At 40.6% G+C, this 12,578-nt stretch overlaps 1 protein-coding gene across 1 annotated transcript in view; it reads right to left on the bottom strand.

The window, feature by feature from the left end:
- LOC140453953 (dynein axonemal heavy chain 8-like) overlaps window positions 1-12,578 on the bottom strand; it is a 1,210,036-nt gene that overhangs the window by 154,863 nt on the left and 1,042,595 nt on the right. The gene's annotated exons all lie outside the window — the stretch shown is intronic.

Below are 12,578 nucleotides of genomic sequence, written 5' to 3'. Positions count from 1 at the left end.
AACAGGATCTTGACCAGATGGGCCAATGGGCTGAGAATTGGCAGATGGAGTTTAGTTCAAATAAATGCATGGTGCTGCATTTTGGGAAAGCAAATCTTAGCAGGACTTATACACTTAATGGTAAGGTCCTTGGGAGTGTTGCTGAACAAAGAGACCTTGGAGTACAGGTTCATAGCTCCTTGAAAGTGGAGTCGCAGATAGATAGGATAGTGAAGAAGGCGTTTGGTATGCTTTCCTTTATTGATCAGAGTATTGAGGACAGGAGTTGGCAGATCATGTTGCAGCTGTACAGGACATTGGTTAAGCCACTGTTGGAATGTTGCGTGCAATTCTGGTCTCGTTCCTATTGGAAAGATGTTGTGAAACTTGAAAGGGTTCAGAAAAGATTTACAAGGATGTTGCCAGGGTTGGAGGATTTGAGCGATAGGGAGAGGTTGGACAGGCTGGGGCTGTTTTCCCTGGAGTGTCGGAAGCTGAGGGGTGACCTTATAGAGGTTTACAAAATTATGAGGGGCATGGATAGGATAAATAGACAAAGTCTTTTATCTGGGATTGGGGAGTCCAGAACTAGAAGGCATAGGTTTAGGGTGAGAGGGGAAAGATATAAAAGAGACCTAAGAGGCAACTTTTTCACGCACGGGGTGGTATGTGTATGGAATGAGCTGCCAGACGATGTGGTGGAGGCTGGTACAATTGCAACATTTAAGAGGCAGTTGGATGCGTATATGAATAGGAAGGGTTTGGAGGAATATAGGCCGGGTGCTGGCAGATGGGACTAGATTGGGTTGGGATATCTGTCACCGTGGACAGGTTGGACCGAAGGGTCTGTTTCCATGCTGTATATCTCTATGACTTTATGACTCTAAGTTACAATATTGAGAGATACACAATCCTCTCAATCTTTGATGTTGAAAGATGAGGAGATATGTACCGCTAAATGACTATTGGCAGAAAAGGTGAATTCACGGTGAGACAAAAAGTGTTCACTTCTGTAGAATGAGGTTAGAGTGTCCAGTGATGAGTGGGGAAGTTGTGATCGGTGTCCTGGACAAACTCTCAACTCCAGGAATACAATTTGTCTTTGCTAGTGATGTAACTGGTTCACAGATAGGAGTGCTGCCTACTATGGTCGAAAAGCCATTGGAAACTCAGCCAACTGAACCATTGCAGGGCACATATCCTGACATTTTTCCTGACTGTGTGGTAATGAGGTCACAAAGTCCCCAGTTGAAACAAGTGAGATCAGAGAGTAGAGATAAGAAAGTTGAAGTGGAATTAGCAGAGGTCCTATTTGATCAAATGGTTGACACAATCCAGGAGCAGATAGATGACAAAGCAGACATCTTTAGCTCAGATTAACTGAGTTACAGCAGAAAAATGAAGATTAAAGGCATACAAAGAAAAACAAATCCAGGTGTATCCCTCAATGTTATCGACAATAGGTGCAGGAGTAGGCCATTCGGTCCTTCGAGCCAGCACCACCATTCATTATGATTTTGGCTGATCATCCACAATCAGTATCCTGTTCCTGCCTTATCCCCATAACTCTTGATTCAACTATCTCTAAGAGCTCTATCCATCTCTTTCTTGAAAATATCCAGAGACTTGGCTCTACTGCCTTCTGGGTGAGAGCATTCCATATATCCATCACACTCTAGGTGAAGAAGTTTCTCCTCAACTCTGTTCTCAATGGCCTACCCCTTATTTTTAAACTGTGTCCTCTGGTTCTTGACTCACCAATTAGCAGAAACATACTTCCTGCCTCCAGAGTGTCCAGTCCTTTAATGATCTTATATGTCTCAGATCCCCTCTCATCCTTCTTTTTTATATAGATATTTTTATTAGAAATTTAACATTTTTACAAGTTTACAAAAATAAACAAAACTCTCAAGTACAAACATTGATATACAATTAAATCTTAAATATATAATAACCGAAATTTAACAAAAGAAAAATACCGAGAAAAATAAACAAAACTCAACTAACTACTAATCTAACCTACAACTAACCAGAGTGTATATTTAAGTCTCCTACATTATTCAAATAAGAGAAAGAGAAAAAAAAACAGTGGATAACATAGAAATTGGGTAGTGAGATACACGCTCGGAATGTGTTAACATCAAATGGAACAAAACCCGTATTCGTGCGGGATTCCTCTCCCAAGGGGCCCCGGACCAGCCAGATTCGTAATCTCAATTAAATAAAAGCCCTTGTTAGGATAGCCGAAATATCTGTATTCATATAATTCAAGAAGGGCTGCCATATTTTATAAAATAATTCGGTCTTTCGATGCACCATATTTGTAAGGAAGTCAAGAGGAATACATTCCATAATTAATCTGTGCCAATTTGAAAGTCCAGGGGGACCTCAGCCACCCAGTTTACCAAAATATGTTTCCTTGCACAGACAGAGAGAATAGAAAATAGTCTCTTTCAATGCATATCCAGGGAGGATAAGTTCGAAAAGCCCAAAAGGAGAGATACAGGGTCCACTTTAATTTCCGTTCCTAAAATTTCTGTCAGGGCACTTGCTACTTTAGTCCAGTATCTACGGATCTTATGACAGGTGCATAGACAATGTACAAGAGCACCCACCTCCATTTTACATTTGGGACACATTGGAGATGCTCCTGCCTTAAATTTTGCCAATCGATCCGGTGCTATATGGGCCCTATGAAGTATCTTCAGCTGGATAGCCTGAGTTCTGTTACAGATGGTGATTCTTCTGGCGTTTTCCCAAATGTCTTTCCACGTTTCTATAGAGATTTCTAGTCCCAATTCCTGATCCCATGTTTCAAGCAGATTGTCCATATCTCCTGATACTTCATCATGTAGTAAATGATAAATCGTACTGACGGAAGATACCCCCATTGGTTGTAGTACTCTACATTCTCAATCTGATTTATAAAGACTATCTAATAACATAGTCTTCTTCTGTATATAGTCTCAAATTTGGAAGTATCGAAAGAGGTCTCCATTAGGTAATCTGAATTTCTGACGCAGCTGTTCAAAAGACATCAGGACCCCATCTTTAAATAGGTCCCCTAGACATGAGATACCCCTGGATCTCCAGAGTTTAAAAGTGGCGTCTGTAAACCCCGGTTGGAATCCCCATGCTCCAATAGGGGGATGTTTTATGTGAGTTGCCCTCATTTTGCCGCATTATATTCCAAGCATTAATTGTATTTAGTATTATAGGGTTTTTACAGTGATCTGTAATGATTTTCCTCTTGTCTGAAAATAAAAGGTTAATAAGTGGGCATTTCACTTGAGAAGCCTTGATGTCCAGCCAGATTGATTGCAGATCAAACAAGACCAATCATCTATGTAACTTAATAAGGAACTTAACTGATATTTCCTAAAATCTGGGAAGTCCAATCCTCCCCTTGCCTGTGGAAGCTGTAGCTTCTTCAGCTTAATGAGGGGCTGTCTATGATTCCAGATAAAGGAACCCAACCAGCCATATAATTTACGTAGTGCCAGCCTCTGCAGCATCACCGGAAGCATTCTCATAGGGTATAGGAGACGGGGCAGGACATTCATTTTAATTAGTGCTATTCTACCCAGCCAGGAAATTGGAAGGTCTCCCCATTGCTGGAGGTCCTGCCTTATCCTTTCCAGTAAATGCACAAAGTTAGCCTTGTATAACTGACCAAATACTGGGGTAATAAAAATGCCTAAATATAAGAAACCCTCCAGGGACCAACGAAAGGGAAAATGGGATCCGTCCACTAAGTGGGGTATCATAGCAAGGCCACCCATTGGCATTGCCTCCGATTTTGAGAAATTAATTTTATATCCTGAGAATGTGCTAAATGTATTAATAACTTGGATTAAGCGAGGTACGGACATCAGAGGATTACTGAGGAATAGAAGAACATCATCTGCACAAAGGGTAATTTTATGTTTACCTGTACCAATCCTCGGGGCCGTTATATTAGGATCAGCCTGTATAGCTTCTGCTAGTGGTTCAATTATTAGCACAAATAACAATGGCAAGAGAGGACATCCCTGATGGCAGCCCCTACCCACACTGAAGCTATCCGAACCTAATCTATTGGAAACCACAACTGCTTTGGGATCACTATACAATGTTGAGACCCATTTGGTAAACACTTTTCCAATGCCAAACCTTTCCAATGTGTAAAACAAATATGACCATTCAACCCTATCAAATGCTTTTTCCACATCTAATGAAACTACTACTCCTGGTATCTTTCCCTGATGACAGGCTTGAATCATATTCAAAACCCTTCTAATATTATTGGATGATCTACGGCTCTTAATAAACCCCGTCTGATCCTCCTTTATAATATGTGGCAGTACCCTTTCTAGTCTCAGTGCTAACGTTTTAGAAAGGATTTTAAAATCTACATTTAGCAAGGATATTGGTCCGAATGACGTACAATCTTCTGGATCCTTTCCTTTTTTAAGGATAAGAGAGATATTTGCCTCATTCAGCGAAGGCAGGAGACAGCCCTGACTATATGCGTAGTTATACATGTCCAGAAGAGGACCAGCCAATATTTCTGTAAATTCTTTATAGAATTCAGCTTGAAAACCATCTGGGCCCGGTGCCTTACCGCTCTGAAGTTGCCTGATTGCGTCAAGTATTTCTTGGACTGTTAAGGGAGCATTTAAGACCGATACCTGTTCCGGAGTTAGGCCTGGAAAGGTCAAATTTTTAAAAAATGATTGCATCCTCCTAGTCCTGTCTTCACAATCCTGCGATTTATATAACTCAGAATAAAATTTTCTTAAGATTGCATTAATCTTTTTATGATCATGAGTCAAAATACCCGTACTTTCCTTGATAGACGTGATAGTCTGAGGGGTCTTTTTTTTCTTTGCAAGAAATGCTAAGTATCCACCCGGTTTGTCGCCAAATTCATATAACCTTTGTTTTGCAAATAATATTTCCCTCTTAGCCATTTGGGTAAGCGTAGTGTTTCGAGCTGTCCTAAGAGCCGTAATCCTTTGCAATTTAATAATAGAAGGTCTATCAGCGTATGCTGTTTCAGCTGCTTTTAAACGAGCTTCGAGCAGATGCTGTTGTTCTCCCTTTAAGTTTTTCTAGGTCGCTGAGTAGGAGATGATCAAACCTCGCGTGTAAGCTTTGATGGTCTCCCACATCATTGATGGGTTGCAAGCCATACCTAAATTAATTTCTAAAAAAGTTTTAAATTCTTGAGAAAAGTACTTAACAAATTTACTGTCTTTCATTATGAAGGGGTCCATACGCCAATGCCGTGGGGATGTCCCATTGTTCCTCGCCTTGGTTTCCATATATATAGCAGCGTGGTCGGAAATTGTTATACTACCTATTTTACAGGATGATATGGAATTTTAAAAAATCGAGGGGGCGCAAAAAACATATCAATTCTGGTATGGCATTTATGTGGATTGGAGTAAAAAGAAAAGTCTATGCCCTGTGGATGAAGACATCTCCATACATCTACTAATCCTAATTCTTTGTTCAGATCCACCAATTGTCTAGATCTGGGAGATACTCCTCCAGTATTCTTGGGAATCCTATCTATTTCCGGATCCATAATACAATTACAGTCTCCCCCTATAATTGTATGACGGGCACCAAGAGCCATCAATTTTGAGAAGGCTTCTGTTATAAATTTAAAGGGGTGTACCGAGGGGGGCAGTACAAATTTAAAATCCCATATTCCTCTCCATTTATAAGGGCTTTAATCAGAATATATCGTCAGATTCGTCTTTTATCTGATTTAGGATTTTGAAAGGGAAATTCTTCCGAACAAGAATAACAACTCCCCTACTTTTTGAGCTAAAAGAAGAAACAAAGGCCTGATCAAATCCACCCTGTCATAATTTCAAGTGTTCTTTATCCGACAGGTGTGTCTCCTGTAGGAGAGCTATATCAACTCTTTCTTTCTTAAGATTTGATAATATTTTCTTCCTTTTGACTGGTGAATTACTCCCCTTGACATTCCAAGTGCACCACTTAACTGACTGATCAACCATAATTATCTGGGCAAATCTGAGACCCCTCGGGAGGGGAAACCCTATCCAGAACATCCCGAGCATAGAGCATATAAAATTCACAAAAGTAAAGGCTCTCTAATACACTCACAACAGTATAATAAAAAAACTATTTCTAAATAATAAAAAAAAGAACGTATTTAAATGGAGATTTTCCCCCTTGTTCCCAGGGGGTGTCACTTCCTTTCCAAAGGTCCATGGTATCCTCTCCCAACCAATGCCCCACCCTTGACCCAGGTGCTCCTCAATAGGATGAGGAGAATCCAGATATAATACAAAGCTAGAGTTAACAGTGAGCACTCTACCCCCACACCTGGATATATTTGGTAATGTTAATACCATGTATAAACATATATAACTATAAAATTACAACCTCAACAAATAATAATTAAATATAATAATACAAAATAGCAAGGGAAAACAACCTCGCTCCTAGAGACAGAGGTAAAATAGAATAAGGTAACCACCTCCCCCCACCAACATTAACTAAATCCCCCGGCTTATATATATACATATACACACATATATATATACATACACACATATATATACATACTCACACATATATATACATACATACATACATAGAATAATAAAAAAAACAAACCCAAGGGGGGGAGAAAATCGTTCAATAGAGAACAAATAAATAAATCCCTCTCCCCACCCCCCATGATAATATTAAACAGTAAGTTAAGAAAAACGAAAAAAGTGGGGGGATATAAACCGGAGTGGGGGAAAGGCAAACCAACATCCATTGTCTCTTACAGTTTATCTAAGAGAGTCCAAGAATTCCTTAGCCTTTTCTGGTGATCCGAAGTTATACACAGATCCTTCATGGTTAAAGTGTAGCGTCGCTGGGTAGCGTAAGGAGTATTGAATATTTAAGTCCCTTAAACACTTCTTCGCCTCATCGAATGCCTTCCTCTTTCGGACCAGAGCTGGGGAAAAGTCCTGGAATAACATGATCTTTGATCCTTTATAGATCATGGCTTGGGAATCTTTTCCAAGATTTCTAGAGGCTTCCAGGAGTATCTGCCTCTCCCTATAGCTGTGCAGCCGAAACAGGACCGGGCGTGGGTGCTGGTTCGAGCCGGGCCCGCGTATTGCGACCCGGTAGGCCCATTCTACCCTTACCTGGCCTGATCCAGCTTCCAAATTTAAAAGCTGTGGCAGCCACTGCTCGAGAAACGCTGTAAGCTGGCCTTCCTCTTCCCGTTCGGGAAGGCCCAGCAAACGAATATTTTTTCGACGACTTCAATTATCGAGGTCATCAATATGATTCTCTAAGGTCCGGACTCGCTGTTCGAGAGTCCGGACCTGATCCACGGCTGACTGCGCTGTAGTTTCGGAGGTCGTGGCCTTTAGCTCCGCCCCTCCGACTTGGCACTCGATTTCTTTAATGTCTCGGTCGTGCTTTTGCAGCGCGGCTGAGAGTGAGTCCCATCGACTTTGGGATTCTTCAATGAAAGCGTCGATCTTTGCATCCAGTTTAGAGATGATTTCCACGAGGCTTGACACTGTAGGTAAGTCCCCCGGGGCGGCTGCGGATACCTCTGCTGCAGCTGGAGAGGGTGGGGGAGGCTTGGTGAGAGCTGCGGGCTCCCTTCCCTTTAATCATTTTTACTAAAGATTAGATTGTTTAAATTTAATACTAAGCAACTAATTAAATTAAACAGCTATTTTAAATGATTTGGTGAGTGTAGTGGGGGTGGGTGGCCCACTTTGCCCAAGTCTTGGGAGGAGCACTGTAGACTCAGGCTTGCTGGGTCGCCGCCATCTTGGATCCCCCACCCCTCTCATCCTTCTAAACTCAAGCGTATACAAGCCCAGTCACTCCAATCTTTCAACATATGATAGTCCCACCATTCCGGGAATTGACCTCGTGAACCCAAGCTATACTCCCTCAATAGCCAGAATGTCCTTTTCAAATTTGGAGACCAAACCTGCACACAGTACTCCAGGTATGGTCTCACCAGGGCCCTGTACAGCTGCAGAAGGACCGCTTTGCTCCTATACTCAATTCCTCTTGTTATGAAGGCCTGCATGTCATTGGCTTTTTTCACTGCCTGCTGTATCTGAATGCTTGCTTTCATTGACTGATGTACAAGAACACCTAGATCACATTGTACTTCTCCTTGACCTAACTTGACTCCATTTAGATAGTAATCTGTCTTCCTGTTCTTGCCACCAAAGTGGAAAACCACACATTTATCCACATTAAACTGCATCTGCCATGCATCAGTCCATTCACCTAGCCTGTCCAAATCACTGTGTATTCTCATAACATTCTCCTCACATTTCACCCTGCCACCCAGCTTTGTGTCATCAGCAAATTTGCTAATATTACTTTTAATATCTTCATACAAATCATTAATGTATATTGTAAATGGCTGCAGTCCCAGCACCAAACCTTGTGGTACCCCACTTGTCACTGTTTGCCATTCCGAAAGGGACCTATTTATCACTACTCTTTGCTTCCTGTTAGCCAGCCAATTTTCAATCCAAGTCAGTATTTTGCCCCCAATATCATGTGCCCTAATTTTGCCCACTAATCTCCTATGTAGGACTTTATCAAAGGTTTTCAGAAAGTCCAGGTACACCACATCCACTCGCTCTCCCTTGTCCATCTTCATAGTTGCATCCTCAAACAATTCCAGAAGATTAGTCAAGCATGATTTCTCATTTGTAAATCCATGCTGATTCTGACCTATCCTGTTCCTGCTATCCAAATGAATCATAATTTCATCTTTTATAACTGACTCCAGCATCTTTCACATCACTGACATCAGGCTAACCAGTCTATAATTCCCTGTTTCCTCTCTCCCTCCTTTCTTGAAAAGTGGGACAACATTAGCCACCCTCCAAACTGCAGGAACTGATCCTGAATCTATAAAACATTGAAAAATGATTACCAATCCGTCCACAATCTCTAGAGCCACCTATTTTAGTACCCTGGGATGCAGACCATCAGGTCCCAGGCTTCAGACCTAACAGTCTATCCAACACCATTTCCTGCCTAATATAAATTCCCTTCAGCTCACCCTTTATCCTCGGTCCTTCAGCCACTATTACATCTGGAAGATTGCTTGTGTCTTCCCCAGTGAAGACAGATCCAAAGTACCTATTCAACTCCTCTGCCATTTCTTTATTCCTCATAATAAATTTACCCATTTCTGTCTTCAAGGGCCCAATTTTCGTCTTAATCACTGTTTTTCTTTTCTCATACCTAAAAAAGCTTTCACTATCTTCCTTTATATTTTTGGCCAGTTTGCCTTCGTACCTCATTTTTTTACTCCACATATTGCCTTTTTAGTTATCCTCGGTTGTTCTTCCGGCTTCCCACTCATCTTTGCTTTGTTATACTTCTTCTCCCTTATCTTAATACAGTGCTTAACTTCCCTTGTCAGCCACAGCCTCCTCTGCCTCCTTGTAGGATCTATCTTCCTCTTTGGAATTAAATGATCCTGCAACCTCTTTTTTTATGTATGCCTGTTATTATCTTAGAAATGATGTCTTAATGAGGAAATGGAGACTATCATATATTCAGGCAGATGAATATGTTCATCAAGCCATATTGCCAGTGGGCTATAGAAAGGAGATGTTGCGAGTGGTGCATGAACTACCAGTAGGGGGTCATTTAGGGATAAGAAAAGTCTAAGTTAAAATACTAAAACATTTTTACTGGCTTGGGCTGCACAGGGATGTAGTTGAATTTTGCCAAACATATCATACGTGTCAGGTAATTGGAAAACGACAGGCAGTGATAAAACCCGTACCTTTAATACCTATTCCTGCATTTGAGGAACCTTTTACAAGAGTCCTAATTGATTGCATCGGACCCCTACCTAAAAAGTGGGAATCAGTACTTATGAACAATAATGCATGTGTCCACTCAATTTCCAGAGGCTTTCCATTACTCAAAAGATTGCAGAGAAGTTACTCAAATTTTTCATCAGATATGGACTACCCACAGAGATCCAATCAGATCAAGGGTTAAACTTCAAATCAAAATTGTTCGAGGAAGTTAGAGACAGCTTAGGAATAAAACAATTCAAATCTACTGCATACCATCCAATATCACAGGGAGTGCTAGAAAGGTGGCATCAGACATTAAAGACCATGTTGAGGGCTTATACTCAACACTATCCAGATGAGTGGGACAAGGGAATTCTGTTTGTACTTGTTGTGATCAGAGATGCACCAAATGAATCGACCAAATTCAGTCCATTTGAATTAGTTTTTAGTCACGAAGTGAGAGGATTGGTAAAATTGATTAAGGATAAATTGTTAAGTCATAATTCAGAGAACACATATTTGGACAATGTGTCAAATTTTAGGGAACGATTAAATAGAGCAGGGGAATTGGCTAGACAGCATTTAAAAATATCACAGCATAAAATGAAACAGGATAAGAAATCAAAAACTCGCAATTTTGCTATCAAGGATAAGGTGTTAGTGTTATTCCAGTGATAGGTGAACCATTAAAAGCAACCTTGCAGTGACTAGAGCTCACCTATAGTAATGGTGCCAAAACCAAATGGTACCCGATGGTTATGTGTGCACCATCACAGAGTCAATGCAATTACAAAGACTGTGTTGAAAAGGTGGGACAAACAACTTATATTTCTAAGTTGGACTTGTTCAGAGGATATTGGCAGGTACCTTTGTCAGAAAGAGCGAAGACATTTTCGGCTTTCATAATGCCAAAGGGACTATCAGTTTAAAATCATGCCATTTGGTATGAAAAACACTCTAGCCATATTTCAGAGACTAACCAATAAGGTCATTTCTGGATTTCCCAATTGTGTAATTTATATTGATGCCCTGGTGATTTTTAGTCATACATGGAAGGAACAGATACATCATTTATCGGAATTGTTTGATCAACTTTGGGAGGCAGGCTTGATGGTGAACCTGGGTAAAAGTGAATTTTCCAAAGCCCAGTCACCTTCCTGGGCCATGGTTTTGATCATGAACAAATTGACCCACAAAGTGCAAAAAGAAAGGTCACTGGGGGGTTTCCTGTACCATTGACAAAAACAGCAGTACTACAGTTCCTGAGATCGAGTGGGTTTTATTGAACATTTGTACCAAAATTTAGCAGAGTGGCTGCTCCACTCACTGAATTGCCAAAGAGAGGCAAGAGGTTTCAGTGGACAGCGGACTGTCAGAAGGCATTTCACAACCTAAAAGCTGCGTTAACCACTGCCCCCATATTACCCACACCTAATTATGCAAAGACATTCAAGGGAGCTGTCGATTTGAATGATGTGGTGTTGGTGCTGTACTCTTACAGGAAGATGACAAGAAGGTAGAAAGACCTATAGAGTTGTCCTCCAGGAAACTGAACATTCATCAGCAGAAATATTCCACAGTTGAGAAGGTGACTTTGAGCTTGGTGTTGGTGTTACAACATTTCAATATTTATGTTACCAATAATGTATCTGAGACAATCCCATACAATAATAATGTGGAGAAATTTAAGGACCAAAATTCCAGACTGTTTAAATGGAGATTGTTCTTACAGCCATTTAATTGTTCATTGGCAGGAGAAGAAAATGTGACTTTTCGATGCATTATCAAGACTTGAATGAGAAACTGAAGTGTTCGGTGGCAGGGGGAAAACAGACTGAAACAGAATTTAGTGTCGAGAGGAAGAGCTTTTGCCCGAAACATCGATTTTCTTGCTCCTAGGATGCTGCCTGACCTGCTGTGCTTTTCCAGCACCACACTCTTGACTCTAATCTCTCAGCATCTGCAGTTCAGACTTGCGCCAAGTTGATTGAAACAGAATGTAGTCATACATGTTTACATGTTTATAGTCAATTTAATGTATATATGTGTTGTAGTGTATTAACAATTTAAAATTAAGGATTTTTAGAATGAAGAAATCTTTGGATATTGATGGTTCATTTTAGTACAAGGAGGTATGTGTGATGATGCTACTCCTTTCACAAGATTATACTGTCGTTAGTTTATTTTTATGAGAGTCATAAAAGCAACAATTCCAAAATGTCTGGATTAAACTACTTGAGAATGCTTTCAAATTAAAAAAAAACTTGTACAATGAAAGGGAAGTGGCCAGTTCTCCCAACTCAGCTTTTCTCTGGTTTGGGTTGGCTTTGCCAAGCAGTTAGTTGTGAAGCTGCTGGACCCAAAGAAGCAGGTCTATGCTGATCCTCCCTCTCTCTGACATTCTCCTGTAAGAACCTGTGTTTGAATTTACCTTTTGCGCACAAGGGGTGTAAATGGATATTGTTGCAAATATTTGGAACAGCATCATTAAATTGGGATAATCTGTTGGGTTTTTGGATAGATTGTTATTCTGTATTCAGTTTTCTTTTGGTTGTGTTCCATTCAGTAATCCTATAAATAAATTCTGTTTTGTTTAAAACTAAGTGGTTGTACTAGCTGCATCTTTCCTGTGTCACACATCTGGTTTCTTCTTTTTCCCTCAAAGCCGTTCCTTTTCTCAAGGTTACTATGTCCTTGGTTTTTATCAGAGGGGTAATAAACCGCTGTCGGATCTGATTAGACTGGTTTGGTACAGAGATTAAAGGGTATTGA

Source organism: Chiloscyllium punctatum, chromosome 3 (assembly GCF_047496795.1).
Source record: "Chiloscyllium punctatum isolate Juve2018m chromosome 3, sChiPun1.3, whole genome shotgun sequence".
Taxonomy (NCBI): Eukaryota; Metazoa; Chordata; class Chondrichthyes; order Orectolobiformes; family Hemiscylliidae; genus Chiloscyllium; species Chiloscyllium punctatum.
Note: the sequence above shows the minus strand (reverse complement) of the source record. Positions and strands in the feature narration are given on the sequence as shown.